A 12,500-nucleotide genomic window follows, 5' to 3' on the forward strand; every position below is an offset into this window, starting at 1 on the left:
GCAGGTGCGGGGGCTCTGCGTGCGAGTGAGAGGGCAACGTCCGCGGAGAGGTGCAACGCCGGCCTGAACACCGGCAGAGCCGGCCCGCCGGGAAGCCCCTCCGACGCGCCCTAAACGCCTCATCGATCAGTAAGGGAAGGGAACGGAGGAAGGAGCGGAGGCCCCACGGCCACGAGTCCTGGGACAGCGACGGCCACTCGCACCCATCGCCAACCGGGGGCGGACGGCAGGTGCGGGGGCTCTGCGTGCGAGTGAGAGGGCAACGTCCGCGGAGAGGTGCAACGCCGGCCTGAACACCGGCAGAGCCGGCCCGCCGGGAAGCCCCTCCGACGCGCCCTAAACGCCTCATCGATCAGTAAGGGAAGGGAACGGAGGAAGGAGCGGAGGCCCCACGGCCACGAGTCCTGGGACAGCGACGGCCACTCGCACCCGTCGCCAACCGGGGGCAGACGGCAGGTGCGGGGGCTCTGCGTGCGAGTGAGGGCAACGCCTGCGAGAGGTGCTCCAACGGCCTGAACACCGGCAGAGCCGGCCCGCCGTGGAGGCTCTCCGACGCACCCGAGGACGCCTCAGCGGGCGCTGCCTGTGGGTCTGGATCAGTCAAATCGTAGAGCGGGAGGTGCCACGGGCCACCCAGCTCCAGACAACGATTCCCTTGAGGAAGGTAACGGGACCGGGGGATGGCCACAGCAGGCTCAACTCCCCCAGCTCCTCCAGCGTTCGAGTGCCGGCAACCACCACCGGCTGCCGGTCTTTGCCCGCCCCACAGGCAACCGCTTGCCGTCGGGGAAAAAAAAGGCACCTGGACCCATGCCACGCACGGGTGTTCGGGGCCTGGGGGAATGCCACAGAAGCGAGACAACCCCAGCCGCCTGCGTTCGACTTGCCAGCCACCAGGTACAGCCGCACTTTTCTTCCCGCTTCGCGGGCTCCAGCTTAAGGCCGGAGAAAACGCGATGAGGTGCCGCCACCTCTAACCCGGTACAGCGCTGCAGACCTTTCCACCGAGCCCTCCTGCAACCAGGCAAGCCGGGGCAGGCCGGACACCACAGGCCGCCCACGCGTGGCTCATGCCGGCAGAAACAGGACGAGGCGCTGCAGCCTCTCACCTGTGCCATCATCGGGCCCTCGGGGGCTGGGGGAAGCTGCGGCACGCACGAGAACCCCCAGCCGTCTGCATCCGGCTGCCAGCCACCGGGACCGGCTGCCGCTTGCACTCTGCCCAATTCGTGCATGGGCTCCAGCTTAAGGCCGGAGAAAACGCGATGAGGTGCCGCCACCTCTAACCCGGTACAGCGCTGCAGACCTTTCCACCGAGCCCTCCTGCAACCAGGCAAGCCGGGGCAGGCCGGACACCACAGGCCGCCCACGCGTGGCTCATGCCGGCAGAAACAGGACGAGGCGCTGCGGCCTCTCACCTGTGCCATCATCGGGCCCTCGGGGGCTGGGGGAAGCTGCGGCACGCACGAGAACCCCCAGCCGTCTGCATCCGGCTGCCAGCCACCGGGACCGGCTGCCGCTTGCACTCTGCCCAATTCGTGCATGGGCTCCAGCTTAAGGCCGGAGAAAACGCGATGAGGTGCCGCCACCTCTAAACCCGGTACAGCGCTGCAGACCTTTCCACCGAGCCCTCCTGCAACCAGGCAAGCCGGGGCAGGCCGGACACCACAGGCCGCCCACGCGTGGCTCATGCCGGCAGAAACAGGACGAGGCGCTGCGGCCTCTCACCTGTGCCATCATCGGGCCCTCGGGGGCTGGGGGGAAGCTGCGGCACGCACGAGAACCCCCAGCCGTCTGCATCCGGCTGCCAGCCACCGGGACCGGCTGCCGCTCTGCCCGCTCCAGCTTAAGGCCAGAGTCAAAGGACGAGGTGCCGCCACCTCGCCCGCCCATCACCAGGCCCTCAGGAGGCGGCAGCAGCCGCGGCGGGCTGGATGCTCACGGGCAGCTGCCCTCGCATATACCAGCGCTCCACCTTTGCCATCATCGGGCCCTCCGGGGCCGGGGGAAAGCCGAGGCAGGCTCGGCTCCACCCGGTCTTCCAGCGTTCGAGTGCCGGTGGCCGCCGCCGGCCACCGGGCTATGCCCTGCGGAATCCACCTTTGCACCTCTCGCACCACTCGGGTCAACAGCCACCGCCAGCCTGCCAGACCCTCGCAGGCGCCCGGCTGGCTTACTTGGAAAACACCGGGAGAGACCAACCGGCCGAACAGACAGTAAACGAGCCGAACCACCAGGCAAAACCACCACCACAACGGCCGCCCAGCGCTCCACTTCGCCGGCTGAGCCGTAAGCCTTGCAGCCGCTCACTAGCGCTGCTCCGTGCACGAGTCACCACTACCTCCTATAGTACGGGAGATCACGTCCCCGCCCCCGGCCGGCTCCAAGAGTGCCGTCCCTGCCCACCGGGGAGACCCGCCAATGACACCGACTTTTACGATGACGTAACTGGAGGCAGCGAAAAACAGCGACCCCTTGGCCAGCTCCGAGAAAGTGGCGGGGCTATCAGGTCTACCTCCCCGCCCCCGAAATGCGGCTAAGTCCCGCCGGAGCCGGGTAGACCTGGCGGCTCTTTTCACCGGCCGCTGCGGCAGCGACACCCCGCGTCCTCCGGGCGCCGCCGGCGGCCGCGCCGGCCTCCGGAGCCGGGTAGACCTGGCGGCCGCCCGCGGAGCCGGGTAGACCTGGCGGCCCTTTTCACCGGCCGCTGCGGCAGCGACACCCCGCGTCCTCCGGGCGCCGCCGGCGGCCGCGCCGGCCTCCGGAGCCGGGTAGACCTGGCGGCCGCCCGCGGAGCCGGGTAGACCTGGCGGCCCTTTTCACCGGCCGCTGCGGCAGCGACACCCCGCGTCCTCCGGGCGCCGCCGGCGGCCGCGCCGGCCTCCGGAGCCGGGTAGACCTGGCGGCCGCCCGCGGAGCCGGGTAGACCTGGCGGCCCTTTTCACCGGCCGCTGCGGCAGCGACACCCCGCGTCCTCCGGGCGCCGCCGGCGGCCGCGCCGGCCTCCGGAGCCGGGTAGACCTGGCGGCCGCCCGCGGAGCCGGGTAGACCTGGCGGCCCTTTTCACCGGCCGCTGCGGCAGCGACACCCCGCGTCCTCCGGGCGCCGCCGGCGGCCGCGCCGGCCTCCGGAGCCGGGTAGACCTGGCGGCCGCCCGCGGAGCCGGGTAGACCTGGCGGCCCTTTTCACCGGCCGCTGCGGCAGCGACACCCCGCGTCCTCCGGGCGCCGCCGGCGGCCGCGCCGGCCTCCGGAGCCGGGTAGACCTGGCGGCCGCCCGCGGAGCCGGGTAGACCTGGCGGCCCTTTTCACCGGCCGCTGCGGCAGCGACACCCCGCGTCCTCCGGGCGCCGCCGGCGGCCGCGCCGGCCTCCGGAGCCGGGTAGACCTGGCGGCCGCCCGCGGAGCCGGGTAGACCTGGCGGCCGTTCGGTGCCCCTTGGGCGGGGGGGGGCGGGGGGGGCAGGTGCGCCTGTTTTTGGTTCGTTTTTTTCGGTTTTTTTTTTTTTTTCTTTCTTTTGAGATTTTAGCAAATCTGATTAAAAGGGCCACCCTCTCCCGGTTCTCCCGGACGGCATTTCTTTCCCCCTCCCGTTCCCGAGTTTGAACCACTTCTACTCCAAGGGAGCACGTTTAAACGTACCGTCTGATGCAAGAGTTATTTCACCTTTATTGATTCCGGCGGGAAATATTAATACAATATTAACGACAACCAGTTTTCAAAATAATTTTTGTTTCCTGACACACACACCCCCCCCCCCCACCCTCGTCGTTCTCATGCACGTGCACGCACCTATTCCGAGCCGGTGGCTGCCAGGCACTTGCCAGCTTCACCACACCAGCCAGCCCCTCTGCTCCGCTGCTGCCCCCCCCCCCCCAACCATATTCTGTCGGCGGGGTCCGGGCAGAGGTGGCAGCCCCCGGCACAAACTGCCCGGCTCCCCGGCGCGAGTTCGCTGTTCACTGGGTGCCTTCAGGACTGGTAGCCCCTTGCCAGGTTCAGGTTCGGGTCCCGGCGCTGCTGGGTACTCGCCGACTTTTGGTTTTGGTTTTTGCGGTCTTGGGCTTTTTTTGGGGGGTTGTTTTTAATTTTTCTCCCCCCCCCCCCCCCGCCTGGTTTTTTTTGGTGTTTTTTTGACGTTTTCCTTTTTTTAATAAAATAAATACTTTAAAATACATATCTGCGATCCTGCAGGCACTGCCACCCCCCCCCCCCCCGGTGACACACGCGCGCTCAGAGGCGCGCGCGCACACACACACACACACACACACACACAGAACGCGACGCAGGCACACACAGCTACACGCACCCCTGCACGGGTGTGCTCCCCCTCCCTCCCCGCGCTGCAGTCCCGGACCTGCAGGCCAGTAGGTGCAGCCCCCCCCCCTCCCCCGGCCCCACCCGATCGCAGACTTTCCGGCGCCCTGGAGACGGGGGGTTGGGGGGCGGGTGGGGTGGTCTGCAGCCCGGCAACGGGGCCCCCGGAAACTGTGGTGTTTCCCGCCACGGCAACGGTCTGCTGCTCAGTCGCGGCGGCAGCAGCGGCGGGGAAAGGAGGCTAGAAAAGAGGGGGGGCGAGAGCGGCTGGCGAGCAGGCGGGGAGCCTGGCGCAGAGGTAGGCTGGCGAGGGGGGACGGTGTGTCTTTTCGGAGAAGGCTTCTGTTTGGATCGGTTGGAGTTTTATTTTTTTTTACTTCTCTCCCCCGTCCCCGTCCCCGTCCCCGTCCCCGTCCCCCCCGGTCGTTTAGTTTTCCCCCCGCGGCGGGGGCGGGCAGGAGTGGAGCAGGGCGAGAGCGGCTGGCGAGCAGGCGGGGAGCCTGGCGCAGAGGCAGGCTGGCGAGGGGGGACGGTGTGTCTTTTCGGAGAAGGCTTCTGTTTGGATCGGTTGGAGTTTTATTTTTTTTTACTTCTCTCCCCCGTCCCCGTCCCCGTCCCCGTCCCCGTCCCGTCCCCCCCGCCCCGGTCGTTTAGTTTTCCCCCCGCGGCGGGGGCGGGCAGGAGTGGAGCAGGGCGAGAGCGGCTGGCGAGCAGGCGGGGAGCCTGGCGCAGAGGCAGGCTGGCGAGGGGGGACGGTGTGTCTTTTCGGAGAAGGCTTCTGTTTGGATCGGTTGGAGTTTTATTTTTTTTTACTTCTCTCCCCCGTCCCCGTCCCCGTCCCCGTCCCCGTCCCCGTCCCGTCCCCCCCGCCCCGGTCGTTTAGTTTTCCCCCCGCGGCGGGGGCGGGCAGGAGTGGAGCAGGGCGAGAGCGGCTGGCGAGCAGGCGGGGAGCCTGGCGCAGAGGCAGGCTGGCGAGGGGGGACGGTGTGTCTTTTCGGAGAAGGCTTCTGTTTGGATCGGTTGGAGTTTTATTTTTTTTACTTCTCTCCCCCGTCCCCGTCCCCGTCCCCGTCCCCGTCCCACCCCCCCGGTCCTTTAGTTTTCCCCCCGCGGCGGCGGCGGGCGGGAGTGGAGCAGGGCGAGTGCGTGGCTGGCTGAGAAAGAAAGGCGGGAGCGGGGCCACGGGTGCGGCAGGATAGGGACTCGGCAGCTGGGGTTTAGAGACGGCAGGGCACCGGGGGGGCTCCCCTCTCCCGCCCGGGCACGGAGCCGGCAGGGACGCCGCAGGGTCCTAAAGTCTCCCGCCTTCCACCACCGGGGGCGGCAAGCCTGGTGGCGGAAGGGGGGAGCAGGGGCAGCCAGGCTCGGCGCGAACTGCGTGGCGGGAGGGCGGGGGGGCGGTGTGTGTGTGCGTGCAGCGGCGGGCCCGGGGTGACGGGGGTGGGGGGTGTCGGCCCGGGGCCCTGTTTCGGGCGGGGGGGGGGGGGGGCTGCGCGCGTGTGCGTTTTGAGCGCACGACTGTGAGCGGGGCAGCGGGTGGAGGGTTTGGGCTGGGGGGGGCCGGTTGCGGGGGGGGGGTGCGCACGTGTGTAGCCCCGTGCGAGTGGGTGCGGTGGCGGGCGGGAGGTGTTTGGGGCGGGGACTCGAATGGGGGGGGGCAGTGCGTGCGTGCGCGTGCGTGTGTCTAAGGGCGGGTGAGCGGCTGCAGCAGCAGGCGGTGGGCGTTCGGGCCGGGGGCCTGTTTTGGCGGGGTGCGGGCGCGCACGCAGGTGGAAATGAGAAAGATTTGTAACGGTGTCGCTAACGCCGCTTTCTCTGTTACAGCCCGGGTGGTCGGCCGCTTCGACGTCCGGCCTGCGCCCGTGCCTGCCTACGGGCGATGCGCTCGGCTCCCGGTCGGACCCGTCCCTGGCAAAGCAGCAGCCGCGTGCCTCGGCCTGGGCAGAGACCTGGGGCTCCAGGGCCCCAGCCAGGGCTGCCGGAGAGGCGCGCCGCGCTTCCGACAGAGGGGCATCAGCGGCTCCGTCGCCGGCGGGATGCGTTCGAGCGGTGAGGAAGGTCCCAGCGGCCTTAGGCGGTGGCGGGGGGCGCGCTCCTTCGGCGACGGGAGCGGGGGGGAAACGGCCCCGGGGTGGGCCGGTCAGCCGGCACGGCGGCCACGCGAGCTCGTCGTCTCCGAGGATGCTCGGCTAAGTCGGCCTCGGCCACAGGGACCGCTTGTCAGGCAGCCGACTGGCTTTCTTCAGAGGCCTGCGAGACCGCCGTCCCTCGGAGGCCAATGAACAGTTAATGCGCGATAACGCAGGGGCCGGAGAACGCTAACGTTAACCAAGAGCGTCGCAAGGTCCTAAAGGAGTGCCGCAATCAGACTTTAGGAGTCGGTAATTTATAATACTGGTGACTACTAATCGAGTCATATTCAATCCGTGACGATCCGCTGGTAGGTACGTACGTACGTACGTACGTATTCCTTCTCCGGCTATTAACGAAGGGACGCACACCTAGCGTGCGTGAACGAATGAGTTTTGTTATTTAAGGAACTGCCAGAAAGCGTATTACCGCGTAGCGCTAAATCAGTCGGTAGGTGACGCTCCATAAACGATACAATCCAGCATCGCTCGTCAACTGTTAATAACTTCAATCGATGACGATTCATAGCGTATCGATTCTTCTGTATTCGTTTAGGAGCGGATCCCACGCCAACGGTGCCACGCGGTACCCGGACGGCCACCGACTCGTACAGAGACGAGAGAGCAGCGTCGGCGCCTCTTCCCGAAGAAGTCGTTACCGATAAAGTACTCCGACTGCGGGTAACGCTTTGCTCTCACGTTTTTGACGCGTGCCTGCCTGCCTGCCTGCCTGCCTGCGTGCGCGGTAAAAGACAAGCTGTCAGACACAATAAATTTTAAGAAAGTGGAATCGCGGAGCGGTCTTAATACACTAATCAGGACCGGCCCGTAGCGCGGCCAGGGAGTGCAGGCCGACCCAGCAGCGTGGCCAGGTTTACCCGGAGACACAGGTAAGGAGGCCAGGACTACCCCGGAGCATCAGGTAGGGATACCGGGCTGACCCCCAGAAAGTCAGGTAGGGTGGCCGGGCCTACCCCGGAGCGCCTGTAGGGACCGCAGGTGTACCCCGGAGCACCGGCAGGGGTACCGGCACTACCCCGGAGGATGAGGTAGGGGCGCCAGGCCTACCCCGGAGCGTCGGGTAGGGACACCGGGATGACCCCAGAGGGTCAGGTAGGGTGGCCGGGCCTACCCCGGAGCGCCTGTAGGGACCGCAGGTGTACCCCGGAGCACCGGTAGGGGTACCGGCACTACCCCGGAGGATGAGGTAGGGGCGCCAGGCCTACCCCGGAGCGTCGGGTAGGGACACCGGGCTGACCCCAGAGGGTCAGGTAGGGTGGCCGGGCCTACCCCGGAGCGCCTGTAGGGACCGCAGGTGTACCCCGGAGCACCGGCAGGGGTACCGGCACTACCCCGGAGGATGAGGTAGGGGCGCCAGGCCTACCCCGGAGCGTCGGGTAGGGATACCGGGCTGACCCCGGAGGGTCAGGTAGGGTGGCCGGGCCTACCCCGGAGCGCCTGTAGGGACCGCAGGTGTACCCCGGAGCACCGGCAGGGGTACCGGCACTACCCCGGAGGATGAGGTAGGGGCGCCAGGCCTACCCCGGAGCGTCGGGTAGGGATACCGGGCTGACCCCGGAGGGTCAGGTAGGGTGGCCGGGCCTACCCCGGAGCGCCTGTAGGGACCGCAGGTGTACCCCGGAGCACCGGCAGGGGTACCGGCACTACCCCGGAGGATGAGGTAGGGGCGCCAGGCCTACCCCGGAGCGTCGGGTAGGGATACCGGGCTGACCCCGGAGGGTCAGGTAGGGTGGCCGGGCCTACCCCGGAGCGCCTGTAGGGACCGCAGGTGTACCCCGGAGCACCGGCAGGGGTACCGGCACTACCCCGGAGGATGAGGTAGGGGCGCCAGGCCTACCCCGGAGCGTCGGGTAGGGACACCGGGCTGACCCCAGAGGGTCAGGTAGGGTGGCCGGGCCTACCCCGGAGCGCCTGTAGGGACCGCAGGTGTACCCCGGAGCACCGGCAGGGGTACCGGCACTACCCCGGAGGATGAGGTAGGGGCGCCAGGCCTACCCCGGAGCGTCGGGTAGGGATACCGGGCTGACCCCGGAGGGTCAGGTAGGGTGGCCGGGCCTACCCCGGAGCGCCTGTAGGGACCGCAGGTGTACCCCGGAGCACCGGCAGGGGTACCGGCACTACCCCGGAGGATGAGGTAGGGGCGCCAGGCCTACCCCGGAGCGTCGGGTAGGGACACCGGGCTGACCCCAGAGGGTCAGGTAGGGTGGCCGGGCCTACCCCGGAGCGCCTGTAGGGACCGCAGGGGTATCCCGGAGCACCGGTAGGGGTACCGGCACTACCCCGGAGGATGAGGTAGGGGCGCCAGGCCTACCCCGGAGCGTCGGGTAGGGACACCGGGATGACCCCAGAGGGTCAGGTAGGGTGGCCGGGCCTACCCCGGAGCGCCTGTAGGGACCGCAGGTGTACCCCGGAGCACCGGCAGGGGTACGGGTACTACCCCGGAGGATGAGGTAGGGGCGCCAGGCCTACCCCGGAGCGTCGGGTAGGGATACCGGGCTGACCCCGGAGGGTCAGGTAGGGTGGCCGGGCCTACCCCGGAGCGCCTGTAGGGACCGCAGGTGTACCCCGGAGCACCGGCAGGGGTACCGGCACTACCCCGGAGGATGAGGTAGGGGCGCCAGGCCTACCCCGGAGCGTCGGGTAGGGATACCGGGCTGACCCCGGAGGGTCAGGTAGGGTGGCCGGGCCTACCCCGGAGCGCCTGTAGGGACAGCAGGTGTACCCCGGAGCACCGGTAGGGGTACCGGTACTACCCCGGAGGATGAGGTAGGGGCGCCAGGCCTACCCCGGAGCGTCGGGTAGGGACACCGGGCTGACCCCAGAGGGTCAGGTAGGGTGGCCGGGCCTACCCCGGAGCGCCTGTAGGGACCGCAGGTGTATCCCGGAGCACCGGTAGGGGTACGGGTACTACCCCGGAGGATGAGGTAGGGGCGCCAGGCCTACCCCGGAGCGTCGGGTAGGGATACCGGGCTGACCCCGGAGGGTCAGGTAGGGTGGCCGGGCCTACCCCGGAGCGCCTGTAGGGACCGCAGGTGTACCCCGGAGCACCGGCAGGGGTACCGGCACTACCCCGGAGGATGAGGTAGGGGCGCCAGGCCTACCCCGGAGCGTCGGGTAGGGACACCGGGCTGACCCCGGAGGGTCAGGTAGGGTGGCCGGGCCTACCCCGGAGCGCCTGTAGGGACAGCAGGTGTACCCCGGAGCACCGGTAGGGGTACCGGTACTACCCCGGAGCATGAGGTAGGGGCGCCAGGCGTACCCCGGAGCGTCGGGTAGGGACACCGGGCTGACCCCAGAGGGTCAGGTAGGGTGGCCGGGCCTACCCCGGAGCGCCTGTAGGGACAGCAGGTGTATCCCGGAGCACCGGTAGGGGTACGGGTACTACCCCGGAGGATGAGGTAGGGGCGCCAGGCCTACCCCGGAGCGTCGGGTAGGGACACCGGGCTGACCCCAGAGGGTCAGGTAGGGTGGCCGGGCCTACCCCGGAGCGCCTGTAGGGACAGCAGGTGTACCCCGGAGCACCGGTAGGGGTACGGGTACTACCCCGGAGGATGAGGTAGGGGCGCCAGGCCTACCCTGGAGCGTCGGGTAGGGACACCGGGCTGACCCCAGAGGGTCAGGTAGGGTGGCCGGGCCTACCCCGGAGCGCCTGTAGGGACAGCAGGTGTATCCCGGAGCACCGGTAGGGGTACCGGCACTACCCCAGAGGATGAGGTAGGGGCGTCAGGCCTACCCCGGAGCGTCGGGTAGGGATACCGGGCTGACCCCAGAGGGTCAGGTAGGGTGGCCGGGCCTACCCGGGATGGTCAGGATGGGGGGCCGGGATCCATCGCCGCGTGCCCGTAGGGACAGCAGGTAGAACTCCGGCGCATCACAAAGGGTTCCGCCACGGGCCCAGAGTACTGGTGGGGGAACGGGTTCTATCCCGGAACGTCGCCTGGGGACACCGGGCGTAAGGCGGAGGGTCGGGTAGGAAGGCTGGGTCTAAACTCGCGCGCCCGTAGGGACAGCAGTTTTTCCCCTGGCGTACCGGGCGGGGGTACCGGTACTACCCCGGAGTACCGGGTGGGGGTACCGGTACTGCCCCGGAGTAATGACGGGGGTACACGGGTACTACCCCGGGGTACCGGGCGGGGGTATACGGGTACTGCCCCGGAGTACCGGGCGGGGGTACCGGTACTACCCCGGAGTACCGGGTGGGGGTACCGGTACTGCCCCGGAGTACTGACGGGGGTACACGGGTACTACCCTGGAGTACCGGGCGGGGGTATACGGGTACTGCCCCGGAGTACCGGGCGGGGGTATACGGGTACTACCCCGGAGTACCGGGCGGGGGTATGCGGGTACTGCCCCGGAGGAACGGGTGGAGGTATATGGGTACTTCCCCGGAGTACCGGGCGGGGGTACCGGTACTGCCCCGGAGTACTGACGGGGGTCCACGGGTACTACCCCGGGGTACCGGGCGGGGGTATACGGGTACTGCCCCGGGGTACCGGGCGGGGGTATACGGGTACTACCCCGGAGTACCGGGCGGGCTCACGGGTACTGCCCCGGAGTACCGGGCGGGGGTACCGGTACTACACCAGAGCGCTGGGAAGCAACGCCAGGCCTACCCCGGAGCATCAGGTAGGGATACCGGGCCTACCCTGGAGGGTCAGGATGGGGGGCCGGGATCTAACACCACGCGCCCGTAGGGACAGCAGGCGGAACACTGGCGCGTCACAAAGGGTTCCGCCACGGGCCCAGAGTACTGGTGGGGGAACGGGTTCTATCCCGGATCGTCGCCTAGGGAGACCGGGCCTAAGGAGGAGGGTCGGGTAGGAAGGGTGGGTCTAAACCCGCGCGCCCGTAGGGACATCAGGTGTACCCCGGAGTACCCCGGAGTACCGGGCGGGGGCATACGGGGACTGCCCCGGAGTACCGGGCGGGGGTATGCGGGTACTACGAAGGAGTACAGGTGGGGGCATACGGGTACTGCCCCGGAGTACCGGGCGGGGGTATGCGGGTACTGCCCCGGAGTACCGGGCGGGGGTATACGGGTACTACGAAGGAGCACAGGTGGGGGTTACGGGTAGTACCCCGGAGTACCGGGCGGGGGCATACGGGTACTGCCCCGGAGTACCGGGCGGGGGTATGCGGGTACTGCCCCGGAGTACCGGGCGGGGGTATACGGGTACTACCAAGGAGTACAGGTGGGGGTTACGGGTACTACCAAGGAGTACCGGGCGGGGGTATACGGGTACTACGAAGGAGTACAGGTGGGGGTTACGGGTAGTACCCCGGAGTACCGGGCGGGGGCATACGGGTACTGCCCCGGAGTACCGGGCGGGGGCATAGGGGTGCTGCCCCGGAGTACCGGGCGGGGGTATGCGGGTACTGCCCCGGAGTACCGGGCGGGGGGCATACGGGTACTACCAAGGAGTACAGGTGGGGGTTACGGGTAGTACCCCGGAGTACCGGGCGGGGGTACCGGTACTGCCCCGGAGTACCGGGCGGGGGTATGCGGGTACTGCCCCGGAGTACCGGGTGGAGGTATATGGGTACTTCCCCGGAGTACCGGGCGGGGGTTACGGGTACTACCAAGGACTACAGGTGGGGGTTACGGGTAGTACCCCGGAGTACCGGGCAGGGGTACCGGTACTGCCCCGGAGTACCGGGCGGGTGCATACGGGTACTGCCCCGGAGTACCGGGCGGGGGTACCGGTACTGCCCCGGAGTACCGGGCGGGGGTATGCGGGTACTGCCCCGGAGTACCGGGTGGAGGTATATGGGTACTTCCCCGGAGTACCGGGCGGGGGTTACGGGTACTACCAAGGAGTACAGGTGGGGGTTACGGGTAGTACCCCGGAGTACCGGGCGGGGGGTACCGGTACTGCCCCGGAGTACCGGGCGGGGGTATACGGGTACTACCAAGGAGTACAGGTGGGGGTTACGGGTACTACCCCTGGCTGCCGGGTGGGGGTACTGGTACTACCCCGGAGTACCAATGAGGGTTACGGGTACTACCCCTGGCTGCCGGGTAGGGGTAATGGTA

The sequence above is a fragment of the Buteo buteo genome, unplaced genomic scaffold, assembly GCF_964188355.1.
Source record: "Buteo buteo unplaced genomic scaffold, bButBut1.hap1.1 HAP1_SCAFFOLD_192, whole genome shotgun sequence".
Lineage (NCBI taxonomy): Eukaryota > Metazoa > Chordata > Aves > Accipitriformes > Accipitridae > Buteo > Buteo buteo.